Source organism: Acomys minous (genome assembly GCF_964271855.1).
Source record: "Acomys minous genome assembly, chromosome: 4".
Classification (NCBI taxonomy): Eukaryota; Metazoa; Chordata; class Mammalia; order Rodentia; family Muridae; genus Acomys; species Acomys minous.
This window is the reverse complement of record NC_140486.1, coordinates 23,796,857-23,809,141: the sequence shown is the minus strand read 5'-3', so window position 1 is coordinate 23,809,141 and position 12,285 is coordinate 23,796,857.

The window sequence follows — 12,285 nt, the reverse complement described above, 5'->3', positions numbered from 1 at the left end:
TTCAATATAATGATACAGTTGTGTAGTGGATGTAAACATTGTTTTTGTTTTGATCCCAAGTGTGGCATGTGAAACAGACTTGTGTAAGGGTGTGCAGTGTTTGTCTGCTGGAAACAGACTTGTGAGAGAACAAGTGATGTTTGTCTACTAGAAGAGGGAGCCACCTCTTTTGGGGGCATAGTCTCTGCCCAATGATAAACATCCTAGTACGGACTCTGAGAAGATATATATATATATGTATATTAACCCAAAGCAAGAAGCTTAGCTTTTTGGACTTGGCATTACTTCCTATCATTTGGCTGTTCGTCACTCCATTTTCAGATGCACCTAGAGAGAAATGTTCATGAGAACGCTTCAAGGTTCTGGCTGCTGCTCCAGATTCTGGCTGCTGTGGTTGCAGTCACCTTTGCTGAGTTGCTGGTTTGCTGTTTAACGGGTCTGCTGTAACCCTAACAACAAAGAGTGGAATCGCTCCCAGAAACTGAGACTAAAAAGGTCTGCTTCTCCTGTTCCCATTAACCTCTTTTCTTTTATATCTAGGGCAGGTGGGTTGGAAGGGAGATGTAAGTATTTTTTTAAAAACCCCAAATAAAGTAGGTTTGAAAAAGTTCAAAGCCTACACAGCTGTGGAACTTATAACGCAACAGTGCTTAACCTTAAGTCATAAGTATTGGGAAGGTACACAAGTGATGGAGACAGAGAGGGCAGTGGATATCGGGAGCAGAGGGAGGTAGTTGCTTAGAGATAGCAGTAATGAAATGTGGATCAAAATGAGCACTTAAACACGCACAGTGGTGAGCATTTTGCAGACATTCGCCCACTAAATCTGTTCAGTTACCTTTGAGAGTTACTGCTACTTCTCTTGTAAAGCTGAAGAGGCAGGCATGGAAAGGTCAGGGAGGTTTTTCTACTTAGTCATCACTGTGGTCACTCACTGGGCCTCAGTAAAATTGACCCCAGACACAACTTGATAATTTAATCTATGTGCCATTCTTAATCTTAAAGAAAAAAATTTCAAAAAGACAGACCAAGGTTCCCTGTGTTAAACGTATAGGAAATTCAAACAGAAAAGGCAACAAATAAGATGGAGCTTAAGGGGGATAAGAATAATCAAATACATATGCTAGAAAGTCACTACATGATTTTAGCCTTGTCACTAGGAATCTGGTTAGATGGTACAATAAAAAAAGGAGGAAACACTGGGTGTAATGGCATATGCTTTAATCAGGAGGCAGATGCAGTTGGATCTGTGAGTTAGAGGTCAGCCTGGTCAGGACAGCCATGACTACACAGAGATCCTGTCTCAAAAAGGGGAAGGAGGAGGAAGAGAAAAGATGGAAGCCAGGCATGTTAGTGCACAGTAAAGCAGGAGAGTTACCAGGTCAAGGCCAAACTGGACTAGAGAGATCCCCTATCTCAACAGGAAGAGGGAGGGCGTATGGGGACAGTCACAGAGAAAGAAGCAGATGAAAATAATATTTTTAAGACAGGAAATATCAGCACTATTAACATTGATATGAGTATGGATAGACAGGATCTCATGTCCAAGACATTAGGAAAAATTTAGTTTCTCTAAAGGATTTACAGGGCCTGAAAGTATGATTCTAGTGCCAAAACAAGCTAGTTCAGCAGATCGTGCTATATAGCTACCAACTAATACTCTCCTAGACTTCCCTCCATGTTTCAAAGTGATGTGAAAGCTTAAAGCAACAACTGGCCAATAGGTGTGTGAACACACCCTGACCTAGCCACTGCCCATAATACAGCCTACCACTGTGTCAGGGGTCCCATGCATTGCAGGGTTGGGTAAGTGGAAAGGTCCCAATTTAAAAAGGAGCATAGAAAAGGAGCATTAACCCCGATAAAGCTGAGGTTCACAGAGGTAGATACTTGGATGCCAACATGTGAAAGAGCTCTGTGGGACTGGAGACATTGGCTCAGTGTTTAAGAGTGTTGCCAGATCTTCCAGAGGACTGAGGTTCAGCTCCCAGCACTCTCATGGCAGCTCACAACCCTCTGCAACTCCAATCCTAGAAGATTCGATACCCTCTTCTGATTTCCATGGGCACTGCACACACGTGGTACACAGACATACATGCAGACAAAACACTCATATACATCAAATTAACTTAAAATAATTTAGAAATAAAAGAATTATTCTGTAGGTGGAAAGAAACTGGTGTGATCAGTTTTAAGTGGCCTGGGTTTAAGATGATGTCTAACCAGAAGATGGTGTTGGGCAGGAATATTTGAAATACAGGTCATGACAAAAGTGAGAGTCACTGAAATGCCACCATCCACATATTGAACATGTTCCTGTTACAGTGTGTCTTAGTTAGGGTTTCCATTACTGTAAAGAGACAGTATGACCATACCTTATAAAGAAAAACATTTCATTAGGGCTGGATTATAGTTCAGAGGTTTAGTCCATTGCCATCATGGCAAGAAGCATGGAAGCATCTAGGCAGACACGGTGCTGAAGAAGTTGCTGAGAGTTCTACATCAGAGTCCAAAAGAAACAAGAGGAGAGAGTCACACTAGGCCTGACTTGAGCTTCTGAGACCTCAAAGCCCACACTCCAGTGACACACTTCCTCCAACAAGGCCACACCCCAAATCATGCCAGTCCCTATGAGACTACTGGGACCATTTTCACTCAAACCACCACACTGTGACAGCCCCTGGGGATGTAGCCTATGCTCGGCACAGCTTACACTCCACAGCCCAAGCCCTTGGAATTAAATGAGCCCTTTCACAACCACCTCACTAACACCCTCTTCTTTGTGTGACTGTTTAATGCAAAAAGCAAGGGTGAAAGGCTGGGGATGTAGCTTGTTCAGTAGAGCATTTGCCTACTAGAGGGTCAGCTTCAGCATAGAATAATACTGGGAACTTGGTGCTTACTTGTAATCCTAGCGCTCAGGAAGTAGAGCCAGGAGGTTCAGGTCTGCCAGGCCATCCTTGGCTACAAAGTGAATCTGAAGCCAAACTGGAAGACATAAGACCCTGCCTCAAAAACATTAAAACCAATTAAAACATAATGAACAAAGAATAAGGATGAGTTGGGCGGAAAATAAACCAAGAAGCCACCTGTGGTGGTGCATGCCTTTAATCCCAGGAAGAGGCAGGAGGATCTCTGTAAGTTTGAGGCTAGCCTGATCTACATAGCAAGCTCCAGGACAGCCAGGACTACATAAAAAGATTCTGTCTGAGAAAAAAAAACTCAAGAGGTAAACAAGAAGATAAGACAGGAAAATGTCATCAGATAATCAGCTGCTTGATTTCCTAGAAGCCAAAAGAAGAGAAATTTTAACAAAGCTTTAATGTCAAATCACTCTAGGCTATTACCTGAGGAAAAGTCATTGACTTTACCATTAGGCCTTCCATCGCTGAGCTTCTAACAGGGTTTCTATCTCCGCTGAGCACTTGAATCACCAAAAGCACAAGATACCTAGGAAATGCCCCCATCATCCGACACCATTGACTTGGTGCTGAGATATAAGCGTAGGGACTATTTTTCCCTGTCCCAGGTTCTGTGCAGGTGGAGTTAAGGTACTTTAAAGAAAAATGAATGAAACATCTGTTTGGTAGACCAGTTAGCTATTCCACGGTGTGTGCAAATTTCAAAATATCATGGCATACAGAATAAATGCGTGCCAGCTTTATTCATCAACACAAAAATCAATCAAAGGAAGTTTAACATATTTGTTAAAAGCCAGCAATTCTGAAAGAATAGTAGAGAATAGAGAAGAAACAGGGGAGTGCTTTTCAGAAGAGACACTAGCAGGTTTAACATCAGGCATGGCTGTTTAGCCTGTCTCCTGTCTTACTGTGTGATTTAACCTTTGTGTGTCTTATCTGTGAAATCAGGATGAAAATACGTGCTGTGTCCAACTCACAGTTTCCTTAGGAGGTCAAGATGGGATAATAGATGTGAGAGCACTTTGAAAAAAAAAGGATTGGAGTGCTATAAAAATGTAAGATTTATATGTCTGTCAGTTTCTTTTCCCCATAGATAGCCCTAAAGATAGTGATTATCAACTGTAAAGACCTGTGAGGAACCAGCATCCCCTTCCACACTGAGCTCACAAAGACAGTATCCTTTGATAAGTGCTCACTGCTACTATTTGAAGGTCTAATGCTGTTTGCAACTCTTGCTTTTTCACAGCTAGCCTTGCACCCAATCTATAATAGATGCGGTTTCCAAAGTCCTGCAAATTCTGCTTAAAATTGCTAAGTAGACCAACCACCTAACATGAAACTAAAAAGAGCAAAGATGTTACTTCTGTAAAAGTTTAAAAGCCAAGTTTAATGTTATGTGGTTCCCACTTAGTTGTCAATGCTGTGCTGATAGGGAATGGAGAAGGCTGAGGACTGAGACACAGCGGTGAGAGCAGGCAACGCTACAAGTCATAGAGTCTGATTCCCAGGCAGAAAATAAAGGAGTCTCCCAGATCTGAGCCAAAAGCACCATCAGAATTCAATAATTGCCTTGAGGTCTCTCTGAGTACCCAGGTATGCCCACCCCCATAACAGATGCCACGTTGGATCTAAAATAACCAGAACAGAGGCCCTCTCAGTTACCTGCTCCGAGTGAACAGTAACACCTTCTGTGGTGGTTGCTGAGGCCCCGCGGAGAGCTTTTCTTTAATGATAGATGACTATAGATGTTCGGAGTTGGATTACATCTTACTGTGGGTTTCATGTTGTCCTCAGAGTATTTATATATAAATATGCAAATATATTTTATATATGCAAACAGAGTTCTTTATCAAAGATACAGCATACCTAATACTTGAATTTGGGGTTTTTTTCCCCACTAATCTGAATTCAGAAATTAAAGCAAGATGGTGGATTAAGTCTCTACTAGGAGTTAAGACAGGTGTCTGGTAACCAGTGTGAGCATCTGAGGGAAGATCAGTTACCCACCCACACCTGGCTGCTAATGCTGGCTGCATCTGCCCTACTCTGATTACTATCCTGGATCTGCCCACACTTTCCCTGCCTTTCTCAAAGAGAAGTACAGAGCCCCGGAGCCAGCCACTCCTTCCTCCTATACCACCTCCACAAGACTGTAAAGCAATAGAATTTTGAAACAAAGCTATAGTAAATACTTCTCAGATTTTCATGGGCATTCTCATTCACACAGGGATCACTTGTCCTGTTCATGGATCCTTGGGGAGAGTTTGCTATGAAGAAAGTGGCCAGAGTTGTCTCTAGGCACTCCATCCTCGGCTCCCTAACCTAATGAAAAACGTCCACACTGAAGAAGCACCTTTCACATCCCAGTATATGCAGTTCCAGCTTCTCGTGTGGGAGTTAACCAAGATTGGTGCAAAAGGAGTAATTTCTGTAGTCTCTCTAGCACTTAGGAGGTAGAGGAAGGAGGCTAAGATGTTCAAGGTCATCCTTAGCTATATAGAGACTTCATGACTACATGAGATTCCGTCTCAAAAATGAGTACAAAATAGTTGAATAGCTTCTGGAACCATGGGCAATCTAGCTAACTACCATGGTCTTTCCCCATCGATGGAAAGAAATAAAAATAGTACCTTTTTTGGTAAAGCATCACTAGAATTGGAATGGCAAGTCCACCAAATAGAAGATGGCATAGTTTATCTGTCTGGCTGGCTATTACTGAGACTGCATGTGTCAGTATAAGGGAGTGCAGTGGATTCTGGTCTCTATTGGCAGAAAACAAGATGTGTCAGCCATAGGTCTGTGCTTCTTCTCTTGGTGACCCAAGCCCAAGGAAGGGGAGGCTCAGCAGTTCATCTCCAACAATCCCTATTGTCTCCTCAAAGGCAAGAGCACTCATCGATAAACCAGCAAGCAGCAGTGCAGTTTTCAAAATTACATGGAAATTTTACCGCTTTTATACTGCTATAATAACAGGCAAACAAAATGGGGTGTTTCTTTTTCCTCTTCTCAAAGACATGCTGCTGACAATTATAGTTTCAGAAGCACAACGTAAAAAATACTACCCCAACACTCAAGATGAAAGGTAAAATTAGATTTCTTTTTAAACCCCACCCTCTTCCAGTCTCTCTGTGATTTTCTATGCCCATATTCACTGTGATAAAGATGCATAAGAACTCAATAGCTCAAGACTTAACTGTGAGATTATTTTTCAAGTAGTTTCTCCAACTGTAACTTTGCTTCCAAAAAAAAAAAGTAATCACTGCAAATATTTGAAAAGTCGAAACTCTATGCAAGGGTCTGGGAGATTAACACAATTGAACATAACAGGCCTCCCTCCAAAGCATTTCCCAGGAACTACAAAGGAAAAAATCTTTCAGCCTTAAAACAGTATTCCAAATATATGTTATTTATTCAAGCGAAGTTCTTGTATTCCTTTCACAGAGACCCTTCTGAGTTTTGAGGGAAGCATTTGTCTAGAGGCACAAAATGAGTAATTCTCCGCTCCCAGAAAACATAATTACTGAAAGCATCTGAAATGTTAAAAGCAATGCAAAAGGTCTTTGTAGAAATACAGACAAAAAAAAAGGAAAGAAAGAAAGGCCTTGAAACAAGAATAGTTTTAAGTGGATCTCAGCAATTACCTGTGTAAAGTAGACACATGCCACATGCCTAGGATGGGTTGTGTAAAGCATGTCTAGATGACCAGTGGCTGCCTATCCCCAAGGAGATCACTGGGACCATGAGAGTGGGAAGGAGCTCTCTTGTTCACTGGCCATTCCCTCCTTCTATGTTGCATACATGTGCATGTACCAATGTTAACCTAATTTAGTGTAGTTACTTAATTTCATTACTCTTTTGTTTCTTCTGCAATTCAGACAGCCCCTGCATTGCAGAGGACTGGCATCTGCAATCAGTCCAGGAGATTCATTCTCCCTGGCCGTGGGCCTCAGGCATGCAGTTAGGCAGAGGGCTCCCAGGTCCTTTCCATACTGAGCTCTGAGCCTGGGGAGTTGTGTTGGCACCGACTGCGTGAATGAATAGAAGATATTATTTCCAGCCAACATCACAGGAGAATTAGACCATGCTCCGGCCCCGCTTTGCCTTCTCCTAGCCCCAGAGCAGGCTGCAGTGGGATCATTTTGTTCTTCGCCTGACTGCCTTCACCTTCCCAGAGCTGCTACTGTATATAGCTTCCCTCAAAAGCCTGAAGATGCCATAAATAAAGCAGTTTATTCTCCTCTTGGCCCTGGGATCCCAGTGTAACACACAAGAAACATATCCCTTCTGGAGCCAACTAACTAGCAAGTTCCTCTACCCTCTGAGCTTTGGGTCTTCCTTCTTAAAATGTTGAAAGTCATTACAGAAACTCCTGGCTTATAATAGAATTACATTCCTATAAACTCTTATAAAATGAGTTAAATGTATTCAAAGTGTTCATGTGCCTAACTGGCCAAGCATCATAGCCTAGTCTAGGATACCTGACAAGCACTCAGAGCACCACCATTAGCCTCTATTTAGGCAAAATCAACCAGCATGAAGCTTATTTGAGAATAAAGTGTTGACTGTGTCTTGTCATTCATTGAATGTCTCACCTATTCACCCTATGGCTGTGTGTCTGTCTAGGAGCTATGACTCTCACTCAACACAAAGGAAGGCTTTCCTCTGAAGCAAATAAGAACTTAATATGCATTCGTACTTGAATCCATGTCACCGCGATGCCACTGTGAAGTTGAAATTTATAAGCTGAACTATAGTCAATCAGGGGCCTTCTGTGTGTCTTCAAAAAAAATGAACAGAGATTGAATAAGGTCAGTAATAGGAATGCCTAGTACCATATACAACACGTGAGACAGACAGAAATGCTAGGTGAATCACCAGCCCCATTCTCCTCTTCATCATCATGAAGAAAGAACTGCTCCCTGCTTCCAGCTTCCTTGGACTGCCCAAACTTCTAATGCCCCATCCATCCTAGGACTTACTTACAAACTGTATGGCCAGGCAGAAAAGGTAGGCTTATATCCGGAAGGGTTTACCTTGAGAAAATCGCTAACCTCTGGTCTTGTCTGTGCTGGCTTAGCATCTTACTTCATAGCTCAAGCTGCCTTCAAGGCCATGGTACTCCAGCCTGAGCCTCTTCGGTGCAGAGATGCTGAGAGTGCACCACCACACTCAGCTCTTCTTTCAAGATATACGGTTTTTCACCCATGTGGGAAAGACAGTTATAGCGTCCTCAGCATTTGGACACAATGAACAAAAAGTGGTTGGTGCTTGAGTGTTTTGTATATCTTGGCTGTTTCCAGTTCACGCCAAAGAGATGCATCTGCTCCTTTGGCCCCAATAAGCCTTTGTTTTCCTGGATACACACGTTAGTTTAGCCCAGCTGTTCATGCCGGATCTGCCCTCTCCATGCCCATCTCTGCCAACCTCATGCATCTTCCCGAGCTCTATTTATGAGAGCTTTTGTGACACTTTCTCTGACCTCAATAACTTTTCCTACCAATGAATTCATACAGGGATTATCTTCTATGTTGGGAAAATAAGAGATTAAAAACTCAGAGGACCGCTAGAACCTTCCTCCATGACCACTGCTAGACTTGTTAGAAACCACAATGCTGGTCAATAACATGAAGAAAGAGTTCCAGTCATGTGTTATAGAGAGCAGTTTTCCAGTAGGCTCGCCCTGGGTCTCCTGCATCATGATCTCTGTGACATCTGGGGAGGCTCATTAGCCATCCTGGAAACCAACTCCTCCATGCTTATTCAGCAGTAGTTCATAACAGAAATGTGTTCTTTCACTGTTGAGTCCTGTTTACAGTGTAAAACCCAACCCAAGGGGCTCAAGAGATGGTTCATTAATTAAAGGCACAGGCTGTTCTTCCAGAGGTCTAGGGTTTGACTCCCAGCACCCATATGACATTTGACAACTAGCTATAACACCAGTCCCAGGGAATCTGATGCCTGCTTCTGGCCTCCATGGTCACTGCATGTACTTGGCACACATAGTATGTCTATACATCCAGGCAAATAAATTATTACGTTAAAAAAATTCACCTATTTCGTGCAACATGGATCAGTGCTCCATTCTCTCATGATTTGATTATTGTCTGGCTTTTCATACTGCACTTCCTGAAGCCCCATCTTTCCCCACAACACATTCAGCATCATGAGGTCATGCTGCCTGGCATCACCATGAATAATCAATGCATTTCATTTAGTGAGCTGAGGAAAGAAAAAGAAATGAGTGAATGAATGAATGAATGAATGTTGTTATTTATAATAAAAAGCATAATCCTTTCAAGGCTTTCCAATGACTTGGTGCCTGGAATTCACTGTTGGTGAAGAGACACAGAGTAATAAAATCATGTCTGCAAAATGTGGGCAAGAGGAAGTAAATATTCTGACCAAAGTAACAACTCCCTGGAAAAGTTTCATTTTCAATCATTTACAGTTTTAGTTTGAAGACAGGCTCTCTCACCAAACCCATTGACTAAAATCACTGGCCAGTGACCTACAGGGATCCACCTGCCTCCTTGTTTCCCTCCAATTTAGCAGAGCAGTGCCTAATTTTCACGTGAACGCTAAAGATCTAAACTCAGTCCCTCCTGCTTGTGTGGTGAGTACTTTACCAACTGAGCCATCTTCCAGGCCCCTGAATCTCTTTAAGTAACAAAAACAGAACAAAAAACAACAAAAATCTCCATAAGAAGATAGCTGTCTTTTCTTGACCCATGTCCCTGTATTTTAGTATAAGCATCTTTAGAGGGAACTAGGTGATCCCCTTTGTCATTGATCACAGAAGTATCCTGTGTGTTCCTGATCATAGGAACACAGATGCATAGTTGATGAGAGAGCTTGCCTGATCTTCAGACATTTAGCTAGTATTCTCTCAAGATGAGACTGCACTAGAGGAGACATGAACCTTGCTCTGCAGGAGCTCACGGTCCATTTGGTGAATTTACAGTCCCTAAAGCAAAGCATACCATTAGGCACTTCCACCTTCAGAAAGGCAAGACATCTCTGGGAGAAATCTCAACTTGTTTTATGGGAAAAAGCTCTCAAAGGCCATCTTCTGACCTCGACCTTCTTTCAATAGTCTTATTGACCGGTATCGGCATGAGCAAACAATGGGTAAAGACAGAGAGGAAGAGAGGCCATCATCTAACTGTAAAGAGCAAAGCTAAAAAGAAACAAGTGTGCTGTTGCAAATAAGGATGCTATGAACATGGTTGAGCATATGTCCTTGTTGTGTGGTGGAGCATCTTCTGGATATATTCCAAGGAGTGGAATAGCTGGGTCTTGAGGAAGCACTATTCCCAGTTTTCTGAGAAAGCGCCAGATTGATTTCCAAAGTGGTTGCACAAGTTTGCACTCCCACCAGCAATGAAGGAGTGTTCCCCTTTCTCCACATCCTCACCAGCATGTGCTGTCACTTGAGTTTTTGATATTGGCCATTCTGATGGGTGTAAGATCTCAGAGTCATTTTGATTTGCATGTCTCTGATGACTAAGGACATTGAGCATTTCTTTAAGTATTTCTCAGCCATTTGATAGTCCTCTGCTGAGAATTCTCTGTTTAATTCTGAGCCCCATTTCTTGATTGGATTATTTGGTTTGGTGGTGTTTAATTTCTTGAGCTCTTTATATATTTTGGATATTAGACCTTTGTCAGATGTAGGGTTGGTGAAGATCTTTTCCCAGTCTGTAGGCTGTTGCTTTGTTCTGTGGACAGTGTCTTCTGCCTTACAGAAGTTTTTCATGAAGTCTCATTTATAAATTGTTGACCTTAAGGCCTGGGCTGTTGAAGTTCTGTTCAGGAAGTTGTCTCCTGTGCCAATGAGTTCCAGGCTCTTCCCTACTTTTTCTTCTAACAGATTTAATGTCTCTGGTTTTATGTCATCTTTAAGAATTGATCATACTGAGTGAGCTAACCCAGACTCAGAAAGACTCACATAGTATATACTCACTTATAATTGAACACTAGCACAAAAAGGATGTCCCATGAAAGTCTTCACTTACCAGGAGATTAGGGTGGATGCGGGGACCTCCTATTGGGACTCTAGGTGAGAGAAGTATGAGAGAATAGGGAAATAGAAGGGTCCAGAGGGTCCTAGAAACCTACAAGAAGAATATCATGATGGGCGGATCTAGACCCTGAGGGATCTACTCAAGCTACTGTACCAATCAAAGACAAGACATGCAGTAAATATTGAACCCTTCTCAGATCTAGCCAATGAACAGGACATTATCCACAGTTGTGTGGAAAGCAGGGACTGACTCTGACATGAATTCTAGTGCCCCAAATTTGACCACTTTCCCTTGGTAGGGAGGTCTAGTGGCACTCAGAGAAAGAATAGACAGGCTACCAAGATGAGACTTGATAGGCTGTGACCATATAGTGGGGGAGGAAGTCCCCTTATGTCACAGACCTAGGGGAGGGGAATATGGTGAAAGAGGGAGGGAAGGAAGAATTGAAGAAGACAAGCAAGGGGATAACAATTGAGATGTAATCTGAATAAAATAATAATAATAATAATAATAATAATAATAATAATAATAATAATAATAATAAACAAATGTGTCTCCACTGACCATGACTGAAAGCAGGCAGACTTGGATTTCTAATGCATAGTTAAGACACGCAGCATGTACATGGGATGAGATGATATGGCCAAGTTTTTCTTACCTAAGTCTTGAGCTCCTACAAAAACATCTTGTGCTTTTATAGTGGGCCTGGATTCTGGGAACCTTAGGTCACGTATGGCAGCCAAAAAGCTGGCCTGAGGAGTGAGCAATAGAGTTATCAGTCAGATCTAACTGTTCCAAGCCAGATACTGGGAACACAGGCCAAGCACTGACAGAAGCATTGAGAGACACAGTCAAGGCTTCCCACACTTACGGATCACCTTATAGCTTTGCTAGGCAGTACCCACATGGTTTAAACTAGTCTCTAGGATGTTTGAAGTGTTCCCAAGGCAGGCTGGCCCAGATGCCATTTGGATCTTCCTTGCAGAGATGCTGCAGCAGGTGCAAGCCCATGGGACTCAAGGTGATGCCTGATGAAGATGAGAAAGCTTTTAAACGTTTGCCTTCCTAAAAATCATTCTCAGTGCAGCTCTGAGAAGTACCCAGCTGGTGTTTATCCTCCACAGTAGCAAATCAGGTTATTTATCGTCCTATTTCGTGATGTATTTTAGAAAGTAATGAATGGTTCATTAAACTAAGTTTGGGCATCTGTCTCCTGACAGCCACCTACTCGGCTGTACCCTTAGCGGGTCCTGGAGGCCATTGGAGTGGGCTCCAGCCTCGCAGCCTCCTACCCGCCTCCCACCCGCACCCCGCCACTTCTCCTTCTGCCCTTCCTCCCC